Source organism: Lynx canadensis, chromosome B2 (genome assembly GCF_007474595.2).
Source record: "Lynx canadensis isolate LIC74 chromosome B2, mLynCan4.pri.v2, whole genome shotgun sequence".
Lineage (NCBI taxonomy): Eukaryota > Metazoa > Chordata > Mammalia > Carnivora > Felidae > Lynx > Lynx canadensis.
This window is the reverse complement of record NC_044307.1, coordinates 81489010-81510061: the sequence shown is the minus strand read 5'-3', so window position 1 is coordinate 81510061 and position 21052 is coordinate 81489010. Positions and strand designations below refer to the sequence as shown.

General features: G+C 43.2%; 1 protein-coding gene across 2 annotated transcripts in view; it reads left to right on the top strand.

Annotated features, from left to right (window-relative positions):
* Positions 1-9890: 9890 nt before the first annotated feature.
* BACH2 (BTB domain and CNC homolog 2) overlaps positions 9891-21052 on the top strand; it is a 356180-nt gene continuing 345018 nt past the window's right edge. For both annotated transcript variants that reach the window (XM_030315974.1, XM_032593219.1), the window contains exon 1: positions 9891-10228. The gene's annotated coding sequence lies outside the window, so the exon portion shown is untranslated. The remainder of the gene's footprint in view (positions 10229-21052) is intronic.

Genomic DNA, 21052 nt, shown 5'->3' with positions numbered 1-21052 from the left:
AAGAAGACAATTCTATTTACAATATCACCAAAAGAATAAAATACTTAGAAATAAGCTTAGCCAAGGAGGCAAAGACTTCTACACTTGAAAACTATAAAATGTTGCTGAAATTAAAGAGTACACAAATAAATGGCAAAGCATTCTATGTTCACAGATTGAAAGACTTAATATTGTTAAGATATCAATACTACTTAAAGTGATCTACAGATTTAATTCAATTCCTATCAAAAACCCAATGGTATTTTTTGCAGAAATAGAAAAGTCCATCCTAAAATTCATACAGAATCTCAAGGAACCCTGCAGAGCCAAAACAATCTTGAGAAAGAAGAACAAAGTTGGAGGTCTCACACTTCCTGATTTCAAAAGTAACTACAGAGCTACAGTAACTGAAACAATGTTGTACTATCATGAAGACAGACATATAGACCAATGGAATAAAATAGAGAGCCCAGAAATGAACCCTTCTATATATGATCAAATGATTCTTGACAAGGATGTCAACGGAAGTCAATGGGGACACAACAGTCTTTTTAATAAATAGTGAGGAAAACTGGATATCCACGTGCAAAAGAATGATGTTGAATGCTTACCTTACACCATATATAAAAATTAATTCAAAATTGATTAAAGACCTAAACATGACGGGTAGAACTACAAAACTCTTAGAAGAAAACATAGAGGAAAGCTCCTTGACATTGAATTTGGCAATGATATCCTGGATATGACACTAGCAGCACAAGTAACAAAAGTTTTTAAAAAATAGATACATTGGACTACATTAAAATTTAAAACTTTTGTGCACCAAAGGACATAATCAACAGAGTGAAAAAGAAACGTACAGAATGGGAGAAAATATTTGCAAATCATGTATATGATAAGGGGTTAATATCCAGAATATATAAAGAACTACAACTCAACAACAACAACAACAAAAAACCCCAAATAACCTGATCAAAAAAAGTGGGCAAAGGACTTGAATAGACATTTCTCCAAAAAAAGATATACAAATGCCAACAAGTACGTGAAAAAAGTGCTCAGCATCAGTAATCATTAGGGAAATGCAAATCAAAACCGCAATGAGTTACCACCTCACACCCATCAGGATGGCTACTATCAAAACACAGAAACAAAAATAAGTGTTGGTAAGGATGTGGAAAAACTGGTACCTAGAATAGTCAAATTCATAGAGACAGAAAGTAGAAGAGTGACTGCCAGAAGCTGAAAGTAAGGGAGATTGGGGAGCCACTGTGCAATGGGTCTAGAGTTTCCATTTTACAAGATGAAAAGGGTTCTGGAGATGGGCTGCACAACAATGAGAACATACTTAACACTACTGAACTGCACACCTAAAAAATGGTTACGATGGTAAATTGTATGCGGTGTGTATTATACTATACTTTTTATTTATTTTTTTTTTTTTTTATTTTTTTTATATATATGAAATTTACTGACAAATTGGTTTCCATACAACACCCAGTGCTCATCCCAAAAGGTGTCCTCCTCAATACCCATCACCCACCCTCCCCTCCCTCCCACCCCCCATCAACCCTCAGTTTGTTCTCAGTTTTTAACAGTCTCTTATGCTTTGGCTCTCTCCCACTCTAACCTCTTTTTTTTTTTTTTTTTTAAATAAATTTAAAAAGGAGAGGGGAATATAATTGCTACGAATGCTGCAAAGGATTTAGGCCCAAGGTTCATTTAAAGTGGATCTGACCTGGGGAGTGGTGAGGGAAGCTTCACTTAGTGGAGAGCAAGGTGAGTAAGATACGAATTTTCTGGGGAAGAAAAGAGGCAAAGAAAACAGTATATGCAAAGTCCTTGTGAGGTGAGGGATCTTCATTTACTTGGGATGCTTTTTATTAATTATTGACTAAGTACAAGCGCTTGTTTTTGCCTGGTTATTTCTGCCCTCCCCCCTTTTTGGAGACATAACTTACAAAGATTGCACAAATCCTTAATGAATCCTCAATAAATTTAGCACCAACACTTTGAATCAAGTAACAGTCAAGAGAGAGATTGCCATGTTTCCTTTCCCGCTTTCTTTCCCTTCCCCTGAAGCCAGTGGTGAGGCTGGGAGCTGAGGAGACATCTGCAGGGAGCTGCCCCAGGTGGAAGGAGACTGAAGAGATATGACAACTAAGTGTCACCCGTGATCCTGAACGAGATCTCAGGCCAGAAAGCAAACAGAGATATTGTTGGGACTGTTGGTGAGATTTGAATTGGGTCTCTGATCAATGCTAACTTCCTGATTTGGTTGCTATATTGTGATTATGTAGGACAGTGTCGCTACCTTTTGAAAATACGTTCTGAAGCATTCAGGGGTTGATGAACGTCCTGTTGAAAACTTTCTTTTAAATATTCAGAATAAGAATAATGATGATGGTGTAAGTAGTATATATAGACAGAAGAAAGAGAGAACACAAATGTGTTAAAATATTAACAATTGGGGTATCTGGGTGAGGGTGATATGGGAGTTCTGTGTATTACTCTGGCAACTTTTCCAAAAGTTTGAAATTCAAGACAAGTTACTTTTCAAATGCTTCTCCCATGATTGAAATGAGCCCACAGGTGAGGCAGTAAGCAGCAGAGCTGAGATCAGAAATGAAGATACACATTTAATCTATCACTGAATTTGAAAAAGAAAACTTTGAGAGAAAAAAAAATTGGTGTTCATTTAGCTCTCTCCAGAATGAAGTATGCTACCCCGCAAATAACCCACTAGTGGTTATAATAAATTAATAAGCATTCCGATTCAGCACCCGCTTTGGGTAGCATGAATTGGTCATCAAATCTGGGACTACAGGTCCTTTTCTCTGAATCATGGCCCTGCACAAATCCTGAGACACATTATATACCAACCCCCCTCCCTGACACAGCTCTTTTCAGCTTCAGAAAATTGAGGATGGAGGAAACCTACCAAGAGGATCTTGCCTGTAATGACGACAGAACTGGGCAGAGCTGTAAATCCAGAGGGTGATGAAGTGAAACTGGAACACAGCACGCCTCCATGTTTTCATCCGTCTGCAAGATCACCAAAGGCCTGAATCAAGTCTAAGCATGAGTCATTGGGTTTCCACACACACCTACCACCTGAAACACACTGAACTGAGCTTCTCAGTGTGTGGTGCAGTGGGAGATCTATGTAGGAAGCATCTTGGGAAAAAGAAGAGACGGATGAGGCCCCAGTCTCTGCCACTCACAGAGGCACTGTGCCTGATGCATACCCATGGGGACAGGACTGTTACCAGTGTTCAGGTTGGATGCCCTTGTGTAATTCTATCACATAAACAGGTGGGTTTTTTTTTTAATAGATTAGAAATGGTAAGTAGGGTCATATATTGTATGAGGAAATTGCTATAGAGCTAGTGAACTCAATTCTGTGCCCCTCAAAAAATCATTAGGTGGGATGAGAAAAACAATTCAATTTCAACTTCATTTTTGTTAGAATAAAATCATCAAGACTTTCTTTTCACAGTAATTCTAAAATTGTCAGATTACTTCTGTCTACAGCAAAATTTCTTCAAGTTTCTTTGAGCAAAGTTGTGTTGAATGGCCCACCACATTTTCTCCTCTCTGATCCTTCCTAGCCTTGACATTCAACTCAAATTCCACCTTCTCTGTGAAACCTTTCCTGGCTGCTCAAGCCCTCATAAATTTTTTTTCCCCTCTTAACACCTACAACACTTAAGTTCTTATTAGAATTTAATTACACATGTCTTGAATTTTATAACTTTTATTGGCTTTCTTTATTAGAGAACTAATACATTTATATTAAGAGAAAAAGTTTTTAAAAACCAGTTAGGCACAAAGAAAAACCACTCATAAGCTCTTCATCTTGAGAAAACCACTTTAATACTATGTATATCCTTCCAGACTTTTTTCTATTCAGGCTTAGTTTTTCCACTTCTGGAATCATAATGTTTTGCAAGTTGTTTTTAAAATGTACTAACAAAACACTAAAATGCCAATATACATCCTTTTTCAACATAATTTTTGATGAATCTGTGGTACTCCATTTTATATATGAACCACAAATTATTTAGCAAATTCTCTGCTGTAAGGCATTTAAAATTCTCTATTTTGTTTTTGCTATCATTTATTAAAAAATCTTTCTGTATTTTCTTCTTTTTCATTAGTATAAATGCCATAAAGAAAATTTCTCTGTAAATAATTTTAAGTATTATTAATAAGTAATACAATAAATAATAAAATTAACTATAAAATCATCATATAGTCAATTGTTTAATTTATATCAGTTTCGACTACTTGTCTAGACTTTTTTAAGTTCCTTGAGGATAGAATACAATGTTTTCCAATTTTTCATCTCTCATCAGCACAACAGATATGCATGTTAAAGAATTGCTTTATGTCACTTAAATTTTTAGATAGTAGTTGCCTCAACTCTTTATTGTAGAAGCAGATCTTGGGCTAGTCACTATAGATAATGATGTAAGAACATCCTTTCCTCTTAGGGACTATTTCCAAAGTCCTTCTTAGGAACTGAGGTGATCTTTGGGGGAGATAAAGATGGGACAAACAAGAGGGATGGGTGGTTACAAAGAAAAAAGGCTGCCAGCCAAATTTTCATGGTAACTAGAGTAAAATTTTTGCGTGATCTTACTCTGGAAAATTACAGTGATTTCTAGTTTGGAATACACTGATTATTTTTCAAAATTTGTATGAGATTTTGTACAATGAGAAATAACTCTTCCTGACAGTGTTATGTCTATATTCCCGTGGTGGCCCTCAAACTTCCTCTGTGCTGCCCAGCAATCCTGCTGTATTGCCTTGCACTTGACCACCCCTCTCCTCTTTCCTCCCCTTCCACACTTTTCCCTCTTCCACCATTAGTTGATCATCTGGCTTCTGAGTCCACTCAGAATCAAGGACAGAATCACTCAGACAGGGATAGCCCACCACCAGAGTCCAGCCTCCCCACACACCCCTATCTGAGCTGCCTTCTCTCCTATTGATAGTAATGAACGGGCTCTACCCGACTCAAGAACTTCCCTCTAGAAGTTATCCCCTCTCTCTGTGCATTAACTGTTTCCCCTCTTGCCTGGATTATTCCCTCCAATGAGCTCTCTTGTCTCTCCCATAGACCGTACCCATTTCCCCATCTTTACTTTCCCAGTCTAGCTCCTCCAAGGAGTGTGGTCCATATCCACTGCCTCTACTTACTCTCCTTGCACTCTCTCTCCAATCCACTCCAGCCAAGGGTAGTCCCCAGCACTCCCCTCTGTCAAAGACACCAATAACCTCCAGGGTACCAAGTTGAAAAGTCAATGATAGGTTCTCATCTTATTTGACCCATCAGCAGCATTGGCATAACTGATTACTCCCTCATTCTCAAAACATTGTCTTTCATTTGGCTCTATTTCTCTCTCCTTTCCCTCATTGGCTGCTGTTTCTCAGTCACATCGGCCAGATCTTCTTCATCTTCATTCACTGATCTCTAAATGTTGGGAGTGCCCCAGGTCTTAATTCTTAGACCTCTTCTCTTCTCCACCCACGTTCCCAGATTCTCGACGCTGATGATACACAGATTTCTATCTCTAGTCCAGACCTCTCTCCTGAAGGCTAGGCTCTCATGTCTTATTGCCTAGTCAACTTTTCCACATAGATGTCTGATGAGCACCTAAAATGTACTAAATCCAGGGGTGCCTGGGTGGCTCAGTCAGTGAAGCATCCAACTTTGGCTCAGGTCATGATCTCATGGTTCATGAGTTCAAGCCCCACATTGTACTCTCTGCTGATAGCTCAGAGCCTGGAGCCTGCTTCAGATTTTGTGTCTCCCTCTCTCTCTGCCCATCTCCTGCTCATGCTCTGTCTCTTTTTCTTTCCCCAAAATAAATACAAACATTAAAAAAATGTTTTTAATGTACTAAATCCAAACCCAAACACTTGAGCTTTCCCTCCATACCTGTTCCCCCTATAGATTTTCCTATCTCACTAAATGAGTCTCCATTAACCAGGTGTTCATGCCCAAATCCAGAATTTTCTTTGAGTCCTCTTTCTCTCCCATCCTGCAATTGAATCATCAATAAGTCCTGTTTGGCTTACTCTGAATATATCTAGAATCCCATTTACAGTTACCACTGTAGTCCAAATTAACATCACCTTTCTCTTAGCCCATCTCAATAGCTTCCTCGTAGTCTCTGCTTCCACACTTGTCCTCCCCTTCTACTTTACAAACAGAATGATCTTTTAGGAGTTGAGGCCAGTCATGTCCTTTCTCTGCAGAAACCCCTAAAAATGTCTTCTCATTTTACCAAACTATAACCCTGCTGGCTATCCCTCTGGCATCATCTCCTGCTATTTTCCTTCCTATTCCTCTGTATCAGGCATTCCTGGCCTCTTTGCTATCCCTGGAGGATGCCAAGTCCACTCAACCTCAGGGCCCTTCCATTTGCTCTTCTCCATATCTGAAAAGCTTTTCCCCAAGAATGCTTCAGAGCTTGCCCCCTCACTTCATTTATATCTCTGCTCAAATGTCCCCTCATCAGGAATGCCTTCCTTGACCCAACCACCACTCCTGAACTCCTTTACCTACTCTATTTGCTCTCACAACACTCTTCACCCCCAGATATTATAACATAATTTGATATTATATAATACTGACTATATATTATTGAATATAGTTATATATTTGCATATTATATATCATACACACACACACACACACACACACACACACACACACACACAGAGGCTCATTGTCTGTCTCCCTCTCCCATCCCCATCTCACCACTAGAATAAGAATTCAACTTCTCAGCTTGTAGAACAGTGCCCGCCACAAAATAGGTGGCTCAAAAATTGTTGAACAGATTACCAAAGCTATTCAAATTTCACCAGTTCTCACAAGTGTCATCTGTGCAGTGTTTCAGCTGTGCTGAAGTTTTATGGGTTAGATACACTTTCAAACATCTGACTTTGAAATAATAAACCTTAGTCATAATTCTCAGGAATTTGCCCAACAAGTAGAACTCAGTTTCTTCTCAACAGAACTTCCTTCACCACATTGGTTCCTCCTGGCTTTGGCATTCTCCCCCTCTAAACATCTTACTCTGTTCTCTCCCACTGGACATTAACTTTGTACTGCTATATCTTATTCAAGGTATCACATTTAAAAATCTGCCTACTGTTCTGCCTAAAGAAAACCGTTATATCTTCTCAGCACCATCAGATCCTCTAATAGGGTGCTGGAGAGCAAGAAAATGAAAAACTTGTGAACTGCTCAATTCTTTCTTCTTGTATGTCTTTGCTCATTTTTTTTGTTTGTTTCCTGAATAATTTTTCCTATCTTATTTTATAAAATCAGGGAGATTTACAGAAATAATGTTCACTGACTTCAATAATATGGTACAAAGCTATTATCCCTGGAAATCATATCCTGCTTAGAAATGTATCACAGATGAAGTCCATATTCTGGATCAGTGCACACATGTAATTATACAGAAAAAAAAGTGTATCAGAAAAGGTTGAATGTTGCATACATGGGAAATAAATTGACCTCTATTCCAGTTACTATCATGAATATACAGAAGGAAAAACCTGCATCTGTTTCACATTGTAAATGCCTGAAGCGTCCAGAACAGAACCATAAACTCACGGAATGGCAGCAAACATTCACTATAAGGGTGCTAAAGCCGTCCATGGACTAATCTCTGAGGCAGTACTGTTAAAAGAGTGTCCAGTACTAATTTCGTACAATTCTGAATATGTTTCTTAGGCTTTAATTCAAGTAACCTACTTCTAACTATTCAAAAGGAAATAACTAACTCCTTACTAGGCTTCAAGCACCTCCAAGGCAATGGTTTTGTCTTATTCATTGCCACAGAGGCACATGATTTCGGTACTGGACATGACTATAGAGGTCAACTAGTTCGAATTTAATCATTTTGAATGACTAGGTAATACAACCTATCACAGTTTCATTTGGTTTTTTTCATCTTGAATTGCTGTCCTATCTCATACATGAGAATTTCTAACTAAGAAAACTCCAGTGTGAGTCTTTGGCAGGTAGACTAATTGAAATGACCTAATAGCCTTTGTTGTACCCTCTGGGACTAGAAGCAAGGTGGCAAGATCAACTTCCAGCAACATCCCTCTCCTCCCCTCCTCCACATCACAGCCGGCAGCCATGGCCTGCTTGAAAAGAAATGAATTTGCATGACCTTCACAAGGATCTTCTCAAGCCTGGCTCTAGAAAAAAATTTGCTGGTGCTATTAAAATGCACAAAGTTATCACATTGACACTCATACACTTACAGGAATGAGGAATGCAGAAACATCACCATCCACAAGACTAAGGACTGGCCCTGCCAGGGCAGATCAGAGCTCAGTATTTTCTGTCCTTGCCAGAAGACCAGGTAGGGACCTCAAGAAGCAGGGTGTTTTATCAAAAGAGGCACCAGACCCAAAGTCAGGAGACTGAGAACTGCTCCTAGCTCTTAGGCTTCTCTTCGTCTGAAAACCATAAAGGCTAGCAGAGAAAAACTCCCCGTGTGGTTCTAGACCTACATGAGAGGCTCTGCAATGCTGTTAGAAAAATTAGCCTGGCCTTTTGAGCTTCCTTTGGTCCATCTCTTAGCTTTCCACACAGACGGTCAAAATGAGGGCCTTTTAAAACTCTGCCCTCAATCGAAGGTGGTTCAGAGTAACACTTTGGCTGGTATCACAAGACTCCCAGGGCCATGCTTCACTGCTTCCTCAGCATATGCCAGTGCCCATTTTACAGGGGGGGATTTATGATCCTTCTCTCAGTAGAGCGAGCCAAAGTTTTATAATATTCATTAAAAATCAGCACCACATGTAATAATATGGAATACTGCCTGTACACAAGGGGGCCAAGTTATAGGTGTTCGGGGAAACGTGGCAGAATTTCTTGGCCTTGGCAGGGGTAAAGTTGCAGGCACCAGCACTGCACTAACACAACCTTCTTTTATTGCAAATGTTCGTTCACTCTAAGTCCTAATTACTTTCTGTAAAATCCTCACCACCATCAAGCTTTCTTCTGACAGGGCAGCCACACGATGGCCTTAAAGTACAGCAGCAACACCCTGGCAGCCTCCGGAGTAAGAGGCAGGGGAGAGGCTGAAACCCAGGAGGAGTTGGGGCTGAAGCTGAAAGCGAGGCTTTCCATTTACACTTAGCAATTGCTCTCGCCCCTTCCAAAACCAAGTCGTGGGGGCTATAGACTCGCTCAGTGGGACGGGCCCAGGCCCTCGGGTGAAGGATTCAATCGCTGTTGGGTCGGAAACTACTCTTCCTCGCCCCACCCCCACTCATGAGGGGGCCAGGTTAGCTTGGTGGGGGCCCGTGGAACATCTTTTCCCTCCCCTCCTGGGATACGCTAGACAACCCAGGAATCCCAGGTCTCCACGTCTGGCTCCTCTTCCTGGGGGCAGGGCCCTGGGCTCTGCACCCCTCCCCACGTGCCATACCAGCCCTCACCACTCCCCTCCCCCCCACAAGCCCCCAACCCTTGCCTTTCAAGGCCTTGCGAGTCTCGAACAAGGCCGGACCCGGCCAGGCGCTCAGTCCGGCCGGGAGCACGGGGCTCTCCCCACCGCGCGGCTGCACAAAGCGGGGAGTGCAGCGGCTGCTGAGGCGCGCCCCCTCCCGCGAGCGGGCCGAGCGCGCGCGCCCGCCCCCGCCCCTCGCCCCCCACCCTAGCCCCCGGAGCGCCATTCGCGGAGCGGCTTACGCTAGTCGCCAGGCGTACGGCGCCCCAGCGGCCGGGGAGGTGCGCTGCCCGGCTCCCGTAAAGTTATTGTGAATGGGGAGCGGGTGACGTCAGCGCCGAATGTCAACAATGTAGCGATTGAGAGTGTGGGCGTTCCGGGGAGAGCGCGAGCCGCGCGGCGCGGAGCAAACAGCGCCGAGCCGCCGCCGCCTCAGCAGCAGCAGCAGCAGCGACCGTGCACACCCGGGCTGCGGTCGCAGCAGCGCTAACGTGAGCGCCCGCCGCCGCCCTCTCCACCCCGCCTGCCTGTTCCCGCGGCCGCCGGGCTCTTGCTTTCTCTCCGGCCTCCCCTCGACCCTTCCCCTCCCCCTACCCGGTACACTCGGGGGGCTGGGAACGAGCTGCCATGTGATGCGCGTCTTCTCCGAGAGCTTTCAGTGACCCCCGAACCGCCCACCGCGCCAGCTCCCGAGAGGGGGCTGCAGGCTGGGAAGACACTGGGAAGAGGAGGCGAAAAAGGACGCAAAGTTCTCTGGCGAGGTGAGTCCCCGGCCCTGGGTCCCGGGCCCGGCACCGGGTGGGGCGGCGGGGCAAGTTAACGGGGGGAGGGAGCGGGTGCGCGGGGCAGGCGGGGAGGCGTGGGGAAGCGACGCGGGAAGGGAGCCCGGCCGCCCGGCGCGCAGCCGCCCGTCGAGCGCCCTGCCCGCTTTTATGGCATTTTCTAGGAACGGGAAGGGGGTGGGAGCCGAGCCGGCGGACGCGGCGCGGCGAATGTGAGCTCTCTCGCCAGGCTGTTTACGGCAGGCGAGGCGGCATTGTATTTTGCTCGCGTCGACGGGTGTTTTGGAACAGCAGGGGGAGGAGGAGCAGAGGGTAATAAGTCAGGCGTGGGGAGGGCGGGCTGGAGGGAGGCGCGCGTCCGCGCAAGCCGGAGCAGCTGTCAGACCCACGGCCCTGCTCTCGGCCCCCAGCCCGCGATCCCCGCGCCAGGCCCGGCGGCCTCCTAGTTGCCGGCGGCGTCCGCGCCTGGGGCTGCTCCGCGGGGACTGCGGCCACCGCGCCTTCGCGCTCAGCTGTCAGATGCCGCTGGGTAGCTGAGACCTCCGCGACTGGCGCGGCATCAAAGCCCAAGTTTAGGGTCCCGGGAAGAGGCAAGCTGGGAGACTCGCAGCGCAGACCAAGGGAAGCGCGCTGGGTGGAATCCCTCCTATCCAGTGACCGCGTTACGGGAATGCGTCCCTGGGAGCTTGAACCGAGGGGCTCGTGCCTTCAGAGACAGAAACCTTATACCTCCCCCTCCCCAAGATTCTACATGAAATCAAAGTGCAACGCACACACACCCTCTTTTTCCTCCCCACACTTCAGTTTCCAAGCTTCACCTAGGAGAGGAGTTTATCCAGGGGACACCTCCCCACCTCCCCATGCCGAGTCTCCCTGTGATCGCTTCGTACTCCTCTCACGGGTGGGTGCTTAGTAGCCCAGTGGCGTTGGAGAGGGCGGCGGGCGGCGCTCATGGACTACCCCAGTTGCCCGCGAGAGGGGACTCGAGTGAGCATCTCGTCCACTTCGATCTGGCCGAGAATTTGCAGGAACTCGAACCGTGGGAGGAAGCGGGCAGGGCCGAGTGTATGCACGTGAAAGGGGCCGCGCACCCCTGGCTTCGGGGGTTGTGGACGTGCGGAGTATCCTCAGCACCTTCTCGCGTGTAGGCGAGTTTAACAACTTGGGGGAAGTTCCAGTGTGGGCGCTGTCCCGATGGTTTTGTCTGTGGCCGGAGAAGGCGCGCCTCGCAGCTCTCGCGCCCGGTGACCGTGGTCGCTGCGACCCGTGGCCCCCGAGAAATGGGAGGGACGAGGGCGCCCCACCCCCTACTGCGCCGCAGACTCCCCGCGGATCTGCGGGTAGCGAGACGCGGCGTTCCTTGGTTTCCACCTTTGCTGTCTAGTGCTGTAGTCGCACTGTGTGTAAATTTCATCTGTTGCGTGTGTTTAACTAAAAAGGGTAATTACTTTAGATAAAAATCCTTTTCTGCCTAGTGGGAACCTTGGCGGAGATGATGCCTAATGAGATATTTTGCTTTTGTCTGTTTAGAGTAAAATTAGAGATGTTAACTCCGATAACGGTTTTCTCAGATCATTAAAATGTAACATGTAGGAAAGGCATGTCGAGCTGCGAAGGCTCTGGCTGACATGAAGGAAGCTGAGCGTGAAAGGCTGCCACTCTTTCCGTGGAGAGGGCTATTTTGGTAAGGCAACGGGCGTCTTGCTTAAAATGTGAGATTGCCCCACCCCGGTTCTCCGGCAGCTCCCGAGTAAATGGCATTTTTCATTCTTGCAGGTAGTAATAAACGTGAGTCAAAATGACATCTTGTTAGAATTAGTCTTTAGTCTGTAAGAGAGATTGCTAAATTACAGTGTTGCACTCAGACTGCTCCAGTGAAAGGTCTGTCAGCATTTCCATTATAAATTCAGTTTTTCAGGAGTTTATAATTTCACCACAAAAGTTGTGGTGACTGAAATGTTTTTCCCTTGTAGCGTTCTGGTTTAGAGAATGCATTGATTGCCCAATTCTGTCCTATTTGCTGTTCCTGAAACTTGAATGTCATTCAAAGTGGGGGGCGGGTCCCCAAAATGGAATACACAACCATGGAATAAAAAGTACTTTTGTTAGAACACAGTCTAATTTGTGCAGGGCAATATTTTCATTTTGCGTTTTGGAAGGCTTTGGGTTTGACATTTGGTAATCATAAGTGTGTTGAGTTAATTCCTCTGGTATCTGTTGCTTCTGCAGGTGGATTGAAATGTCCACGTTTGGACATTGAAATGACTCACGTTTGTATATGCCAGGATTATATGGGAAAACATTCTCTTCATGCATGTGTGTGTCTGAACTCATAGCTAAATTATAATACCCTTGTTAGTTATTTTTCTGTTCCTTGTAGGTTGCATGTGAGGATCTGCCATAGAGAAGAGGGGGTTAGGCAGAAAGGGAGGGGGGTCATCAGAACAACCCCCCCACCCCCACCCCACCCCAGTTCACTTTTCAGTATTGCTAATGCCTGGGAGGAAGCCATTTATTCCCTTTCTATTGAATCATGCCTTTGACTCAGTATCTTCAGGCAAGTTCTTTCCAGTCACTCACCTCTGGCTGGCTGCTGTATGAGGGGCTTAATTATTTGCAAACTGCCTTGAAATCCCTGGATGAAAGGCACTGCATAAGTGCAAAGTATTGTTATTCAGATATGGAATTTAATGATCCATTACAGTTCATCAGAAAATGCACTTTGCAGTGATGGTAGGAAACGTTTCCACCTGATAGACGGTAATAACAACTGCTTAAAAGTGGGTTCAGATTACAGATGAGACAATTAACTCTAGCCATGTGCTCTTCAATTTGTTGCAATTCATTTTGTGATCAAAGTGAGTCACGGAGAGCCAGATGGTCAGGTTCATGTTCAAATCTCTCCTAGGCCGGCCCTTCACTTCTGGGCCCACTGTCTGCACAGCCAACGGGACTTACTCATTAGCGCTTGTGAGCTGTTCCTCAGAATGGTTGATCGGGGCTCCTGTGATGCCAACAATAGGGCTCAGACCAATCTATATCGTTGGGAGCAGTTTAATTTTATTTGGATTAACTCACGCTTAGTATCTCTGGTATGGATCCAGCCTTAACAAGGGTGGAGAGAGATCCTAGAGGCTCTCTAGCTCAGTGTGCTGGGCTTCACTCCCCTACTTTTTGAGCCTCAGGTTTGGGGGGGGGTATGGTAGCTGGCTTGTTGTTAATGCTGGCTTCATTACTGAATGAATCACAGAATTACTTAGAGAAATAAATACCCTTCCTGTTTTGCTGAGGGGGTGTGGTGCAAGACCAGCTTCGTGGGCATGTGTGTGCTCTGTTGTACCCTTCCCCCCCTGCTCAGAAGGATCTCACACTTGGTTGAATCATCTGTTGTTAATCATCTTGAAATTGTTAATAATTCTTGAATTCGGGGCCCTTCATTTTCATTTTTCACTCTCCTGGTGAGGAGGGGGGCATAGTAGGGAAGGGCAACCACTACTTTGTCTTAGCTTCTTGTTGACTGTTGCCACACAGGAATAGGTGGGAATACTGGCTTTGTGTTAACGATGTCGCCTGGTTTATCCAAGAGAAGCAGGATATCTGCATTTTTATGTGGAAGCTCTAAGTTTAAAATACTAGTTCAAAAAAAACTTTTTAATTTTTTTTAATGTTTATTCATTTTTGAGAGAGAGAGAGAGAGAGACAGAGCTTGAGTGGGGGAGGAGCAGAGAGAAAGGGAGACACAGAATCCCAAGCAGGGTCCAGGCTCTGAGCTGTCAGCATAGAACTTGATGTGGGGCTCGAACTCACAGACCACGAGATCATGACCTGAACCGAAGTCAGACACTCAACCGACTGAGCCACCCAGGCGCCCCTCAAAAATTTTTTAAATGCTGGATGAGGATGTATGCAATAGCTAGAGCTGGCCTTTCTTCTGCCTTTCTTTTAGGTAACCTTTCTTCTGCCACTGAATGGGCTAAAACTTCTTATTGTTTAATATTGCTGTATTTGGCTGTTTTCTAAAGGCCTGGCACATAGTAGATGATTTATGAGTCTCCACCAAGTAAATGTCTGTAGCTATCCAGAAAATTGAAATATATAAGAAAAACAAAACTTGAAATCAAAACTGAGTCCCACTCAGGGATTCATAACTTTCTTTCTGATGGAGAATGCAACATGAAGAGCCACATACTTAATATCATGGGTGCCATGGCAATCCTCTGAAGGTAAATAATCCATTCCTTTTGAATAACCTGTCATCTTCTTAGGTGTTATTGACCAGATGGGGTAACATGGCTATTAAATGCCTGAGGACCTACATGAGAATTTGACATTTGAGAACACCCAACTAAAATAATAGTTGTGATTTATTGAAGGCTCAATATGTGCCAGGAACAGTGTTAACTACTTTCTCTGTACTTGCCTCGATGACTCCTCAAAGCAACCTTGGGAAGTAGGCATTGTGCCCATTCTGCAGAAGAGGAATTTTCTCATTTTATGTTGTAAAGAATTTCACCTGAATGCTGTATGTGTTTTCTGGACTATCTAAAGGTTATTCCCCATCCTGTATGTACAGTCTAGCCCTGAGTCAATGACTAGGTGTGCACAGGAACCATATTAAACAGAGGACACGGCTCCTACTCTCATGGACAAGGAACATAGAACAGTACCAGATGCAACATATTTGCCAAAACCTGCATTTATACAGCAGACACTGCATCTACCTTCCTGTTCCTCTCTTACTAACTGGATGTTACAGAAGTTCCAGTGACACAGGACCCTAGCAGAGGCACTGGAGGATCAGAAGCCAAGGCTGGTTGTAAAAATTTGCATTTTGGGGGAAAAGGGCATAAACTTCTGGCACAGCTAGAGCTACATTACGCAAAGCAGCACCAAGACCCTGGGAATCATAGAAAATCGCTCCTGTTTTGTCAGTGAGAGTGTGTGACCTACTCCTGGCCCATCTTTAAATTTTATGTAAATATTTACAGATTGTTCAAGTCCAAAGTGAAACCTGCTGTGAACTAAACATTTTGTAAATTTAGAAAGGTTGCCCAGAATATCCTTTTTTTTTAATTTTTTGGCTTGGAACAACATTTCATAGCAAAGTAGTTTTCTTTGTCAGTTCAGGGTTTTACCTTTTACTTTTCTTCCCCCCCCCCTTTTTTTTTCTTTCTTATTAATTTAAAATGTTAGTCTACCTAAACCTGAAACCTAATCTTACCATCAGCATGCTGCTTAGCCTCCCTAAAGCTGGAAGTATCCTTAGAATCACCACTCTGTCCTTTTCAAGGACCATTTCTTTTCTAAAGAATATGGAAATTGAACCTTGCCATACCAGTGGCACTACCTCACAAATCAGGCAGGATTTTTGCCTTTGTTTTTCCTTGAGCTATCTTTTCCAAAATAATAAATCTCCCCAATCTGAAAGCATTTCACGTATGTACTCGTTCATTCTAGTCATTGGAATTACAGCCAAGATGTCTCTCAGTCTTCCCCAGTGACTTCATAATCATCATTTCTCCAGCATATTCCCCTGGTTAACTTCTCTTTTGTTCCTTAGCCTGATAATAAATTGTCCTTTGGTTCTGAGATGGGTCATTTCCTCCCTGACTTTTTTGTTCATCTCCTGAAGGCTGTAGGACACACCGCTGATGCCCCTGAGAACTGGCGCTCGGTTGCTAGCTCCCTCTTGTCTTTGTGTCTGCTTTCATCTTCTCCTTCCCCAAGCATTTAAATCCTCCACTGTCCAATCCTCCTATTCTTCTCGTAATTGTTTTCATTTGTTCCTGTGTCTGCAGCTAGCGTGTCACAAACTCCAGGTTAGTTTCAGAAGAAATCTGTTTGAACTTCCAGGTCCTCCACTTCCAGTCTTGCACTGTTCTTCTCTCTCCCCTGTCATTTTCTGCAGATGCTTCAGGAGTTTCCTCAGGACTTCTCATGAGTCTGACCCAGAAGGCTTAGACTAGAAGTTTCCTTAGTATCCCAGTATCCACACATTAGTGGCAGTTTTAATTTTCTTCCCATTCTGTATTAGAACCTTAGGGTTGCAACAAAATGGGCCAGGTGTTCAGAAGTGCCGTTCTTTAGGGATAGATGCCTCATTCATTCCATAAATAAATATCTACTGAACATCTCTTATGTGGCAGGCATGGTGTTAGGTGATCATAGTGCTCTTGGTGGAAAGCAGTAAGGGGTCACAGATCCAGTTCTGGTCCCTGCCCTAGTGAAGAATGTGCCATAGAGATGACATTAATGAGGTAGTAACAGATCACCCACTGCACGTTCTGTAAAGGAAAGGTATTCCATTCCAGGGGGGGTGTAATGGGGGAATGTGACCAGGCTGGGCAGTTGGGGCAGCCCTTCCTGAGGAATTATGGAATGAGCTGCCTATCCGAGCCCATCTGAAATTTGGAGCTTGTCATTTCTTCCTAGTCTCCTAATCCTATTAATTCACTACTATCTTTGGCCCTTTGGAGTATTGCATAAACCATGATATAACCCTTGGGGCCGTTTTGGCAAATAATGATTCCTGTATACAGAGTCCAGAATTGATTTATTTACCTGTGTCTTTAGAACCTGATAAAAACAGAATTAATTGCCAAAAATACTGTTCATTTCCATAGTTGGAAAACAATGCAAGTTAGCGTTTTTATTTTGAACATATTTAGGGTCATTTTGACAACATTTAAATGATTAGAAGTTACACAGACATTCCTCCCAGTTGGCTGGTAAGTGTCTGACCTAGGCAAGGATCTTCAATGAAAATGTGAGCCCAGCTTCTGTATGAACCCCCTGCCTACCCCAAAGCAAGAAGGTTTCTAGCCTCTGCAGCCCAGGAAGGATTATTTAGACCATTCTTAGCACAATTTAGGAGTTTTGACAGTATCTATTTAAAACAAACTACTGTACCGTATGCTAAAACTCTTTTTCTTTGGATGATAGCTAGCCTGTGTTGGGAGCTTCCTATGTGTGTTATTCATATTAACTCATTTAATCCTTATAACAACCCAGAGCTGGGTGTGATCATTAGAAGCTGAGGCACAGATGTCAACCAGCTAATGAGAGGTAGAGCTGGGATTGGAAACTAGGTATCTGATGCTACAGCCTGTTCTCTTAACTGCCATGCTATTCTGCCCCCCATCCCCTGCTTTTCGTTTTTGCTCTCTAGCAGTTCTCAGAAGTAGAAATATAGGCCAACTCACTCTGAAATATTGGATATTTTGTTGATGTCTATCTGAACGATAAAACTGAAAAAATCATGTCAGTGAACTTTAATGAATACATCTTTTGTCTTTCGTATGATTCACTTTCTAATAATTTCATTCCTCAGGTCTAAGTGTCCACTGGGGATCAGAGAGCAGAAGTGGTGACATAAAGAAGAACTAGACAACGTGAATCCCATGGCCCTGTCCCCAGGATTTTCCTGTAGTACAAGCTTCTACCTCTTGTTAAGTGAAGACTTTGTTTTTAGCATTGTTTTAAATGAGGGTAGGAAAGGTGAAGGAAAACTATTCCTATATAGGTAAATGATTCTACTGAGGAGGAAGAATTTCATCCAGAACCAATTCCATTAGAGCTCCTAATTAGAAATATTAGCTACTAGTAACAGATAAAAGCAGGTAACCTTTGCTCTCATTCTCCCCAATTTATTTATTATTTATTTTTTAATTTATTATTAGGAAGAGATTATCTTGCCAGATTAGCATGTTGCAACTCTCAACTGGGGATTTGAATGGTTTTAAAGGACTCAGAGAGGCAGTTGGTTTGGCAGTGACCCTGATTACTCAGGTTTGCAGGGTCACTGTTTGGAATGCTGATTCAGCTTTGCCCTGGGCTGGACATCTAAGTTGGTCTTCCTTAGTCAAGAGGCATTATTCTTGGGAGCTACTAGGACATCAAGCACACATTTGAAGCTCAATTTGGAAAATGATCTAGCATATGAATGTACTGTGCTTATTTTTCAGTATTTAGTTCAAATTTTGGAGATGGCTAAATGAGGAGATGCTTAGTGTGTCACTGTTGGAGGTTTTAAGTGATTAAAAAAATCAAGCAGATGAGTGCATAAAGATTTCTATGCAAACAATGATGAGCTTAAATTAAAGCAGCTGATTTCGTGTAAGAATTACTTGCATTGATTTGTAGAATATCTATATGGGTTCAAGATTCCATATTATGCAAATGAATGAGCCCTGAAGAGTCAAGCTATGAAAAAAAAAAAAAAAGAAATTAACTATAAAGATATTATTACCCTCTCAGCAAGAGGAAAATGTAGACATACTTAGAGTTAACCCTTACTTTTCATATTATCTCCTTAGTAAGATCAGTGTCAGGGATGATGATCCTTTCTGCAATTGTAAAGCTAAGCAAGGTTTGCGATCAGTTCTTCCTTCCACCGGCCTCATTCCATCCTTCTGCAGTCTTTGCTGTGCTGCGTTTGGCCACCAGTGCCCTTAACTAGTCCCCTTGTTCCCTTTCAAAACCAAGCTCAGAAAGAGATTTTATGAAAACAATTTTACTAGGGTGTAAATAACAGCATACCTAGTACACTTCTTTCTGAATCATCAGCATGTTAATAGGAGACAAAGCCAAAGAAGCAAAATTCTATCACTGGGAATGGTAAGATTTCACACATTTGTAACCTGGTTATGGGAGGACATCTCTGAGTGAAGAGAAGGTGTTTATAAATCCAGTCTTGGACAGAGAATATAGATAAGCAGATTAAAGGATAAAAACCACTGTATTATTAAAAATATAAGGAAGTGATGATTTTTAATGTTTTAATACATTTGTCAGTGAACACCACCTTCCTCTTGACAAACACTGGATCTGATCACATAAACCTGTGTAGCAAGATGGTATGTTATTTGACATTTAAACAGAACTACAAGAGAAAGCCAGTTGGTTTATAATTAGGAATTCTTGTCATTCAGTAGCAGTGAACTCAAAGTATGCTGTTGTCCTTAAATGTTGAATTTTAGGGGGAAAAAAAAGCAGTGGACCCCACTCACCTGCCTCCACATCCTATTTTATTACTAAAAATTGAGTTGATAAATTTATTTAAAAATTGGCATGCCCTATGCTGTTAGCATGGTGATTATATCTGAATGTTTGGAGAAGTTGACTGACAATGAAACAATGCTTAGTTTAGACCTGTTACCTGTTAAATACCCAGTTGTGGAGTCTGAACTGCCTTCTGAACTACCCATCCGCCAAGGCAAAGTCCTCCAGCAACCATGCTATGTTGAGTTGATGGCGCCATCTAGTGCCAGTCTGTGGAACTATCCTGCTGGATTCCTTCCTTCACTGTGGGTCAGATCACTGAGTAGCTGGGTGGAATACTTCACTGTCTAGTGGGGCACCCAATTCCTACCTTTCCTCTGTCTCCCTAGTTTAGTTATGCCTCCATGCCTGCTTTTCTCCCTGACTCCATTTCTTTCTGTTCCTCACTCACTAGTATCCCCTTCTTATAGCCATTTTCCCTTCTTTTTTTCCTCTTCCAACTCTTGATCATTTCTTTTGAAGCAAAAAAAAAAAAAAAAAAAAAAAAAAAATCAGTGCTCACAACTGATAAACATAAAGATTTTTCTAATGATACATTATGCCAAAGTAAGAGAATGCCATGCATTTCAAAGTGAAATTAATCTTTTAAACCATGTTGAAAGAACCAGAGTGAGACAAGATGAAGACCAAAAGTCTTATTTAGAAGACTGTCCCTTATCTTCCTCTAATTAGATGCTTCCTCAAACACAGTCAGTCAAGAGGGTTTTTTTTTTTAAGTTTTAATTGGTTTTGGAACAATTATTATAGTATTATTTTCTCTTTTTAAATTGCAATTGAACATCTCACTTGTATTTTACATTTGAAACTGTTTCATGGAATATCCTGGAATGCTAGCTCACTAGCATGGCATTGTCTCTATGGGAAAATGTGTTCTGAGTTCCAAACAGTTTTCCTGTAGATTTTTGGATCCTGTATTAAAAGAGAGAACAGAGATGAAAGACGCGTAGGACAAACCTGAGATGTAATTACTCTAACATTTGTGGGATCTGAATTAGTATACAGGTTTAAGTCTCCCACATCAAACAATAAATTTTAAATTTCCACTTATGTTAAGCATCTTGATATTGTGGGTTTGAAAGTAAGTCCCCTCTGAAAAACAGGAACTGTGCTTGTCTGTTACCAGTTTTTGTGGTCGATATACCAACTATTTTGATTTTTCAGAAGGGAGGAAAAGCAGTTAAATCCAGTTAAAATTAAAACCAGTTAAAATTAACTGGCTTGTAAGATTTGAATGCAGCTGTTCCACACATCACAACACTGAGAGTGAGTTGTTTGTTTATTACCGCTATTAATTATTATTGGTTGTTGCCACTACTTTTGGGGCAGTGGCATATAGGTTATTTATATTTTTGGTCTAACCTTAGAAAATAGAACTGCAAGGGTAGAGAGGTTCCTGTTTGCTAATTTGCGTGTACCTTGTTTTGATTTTTGCTGGGTAGGTGTGTGCACCTTATGTATGCAAGAGTAATTTAGCATGTCAGCAGTTTCCTACCAGAGGCGCTTGCTGACTCATGGAGCTCTTGTGGCACTCAGCTGGCCGCACTGTAAACTGCCCACAGCCCTGGTGCTGCCCTTGGAGAGCACCGGGCCTTTGAGTTTCTGGCAGGCTATTTTCAGATCTGTAGTCACTGCTGATCTGGGTTTCCTCCTTCCAGCAGCCCATCATAGCCTTTTGGTTGCAGGGCAGAATACTGGGCATATTTCTACCTTTGTAGAGACTGCATAAGCACCGTGGCATTTCTG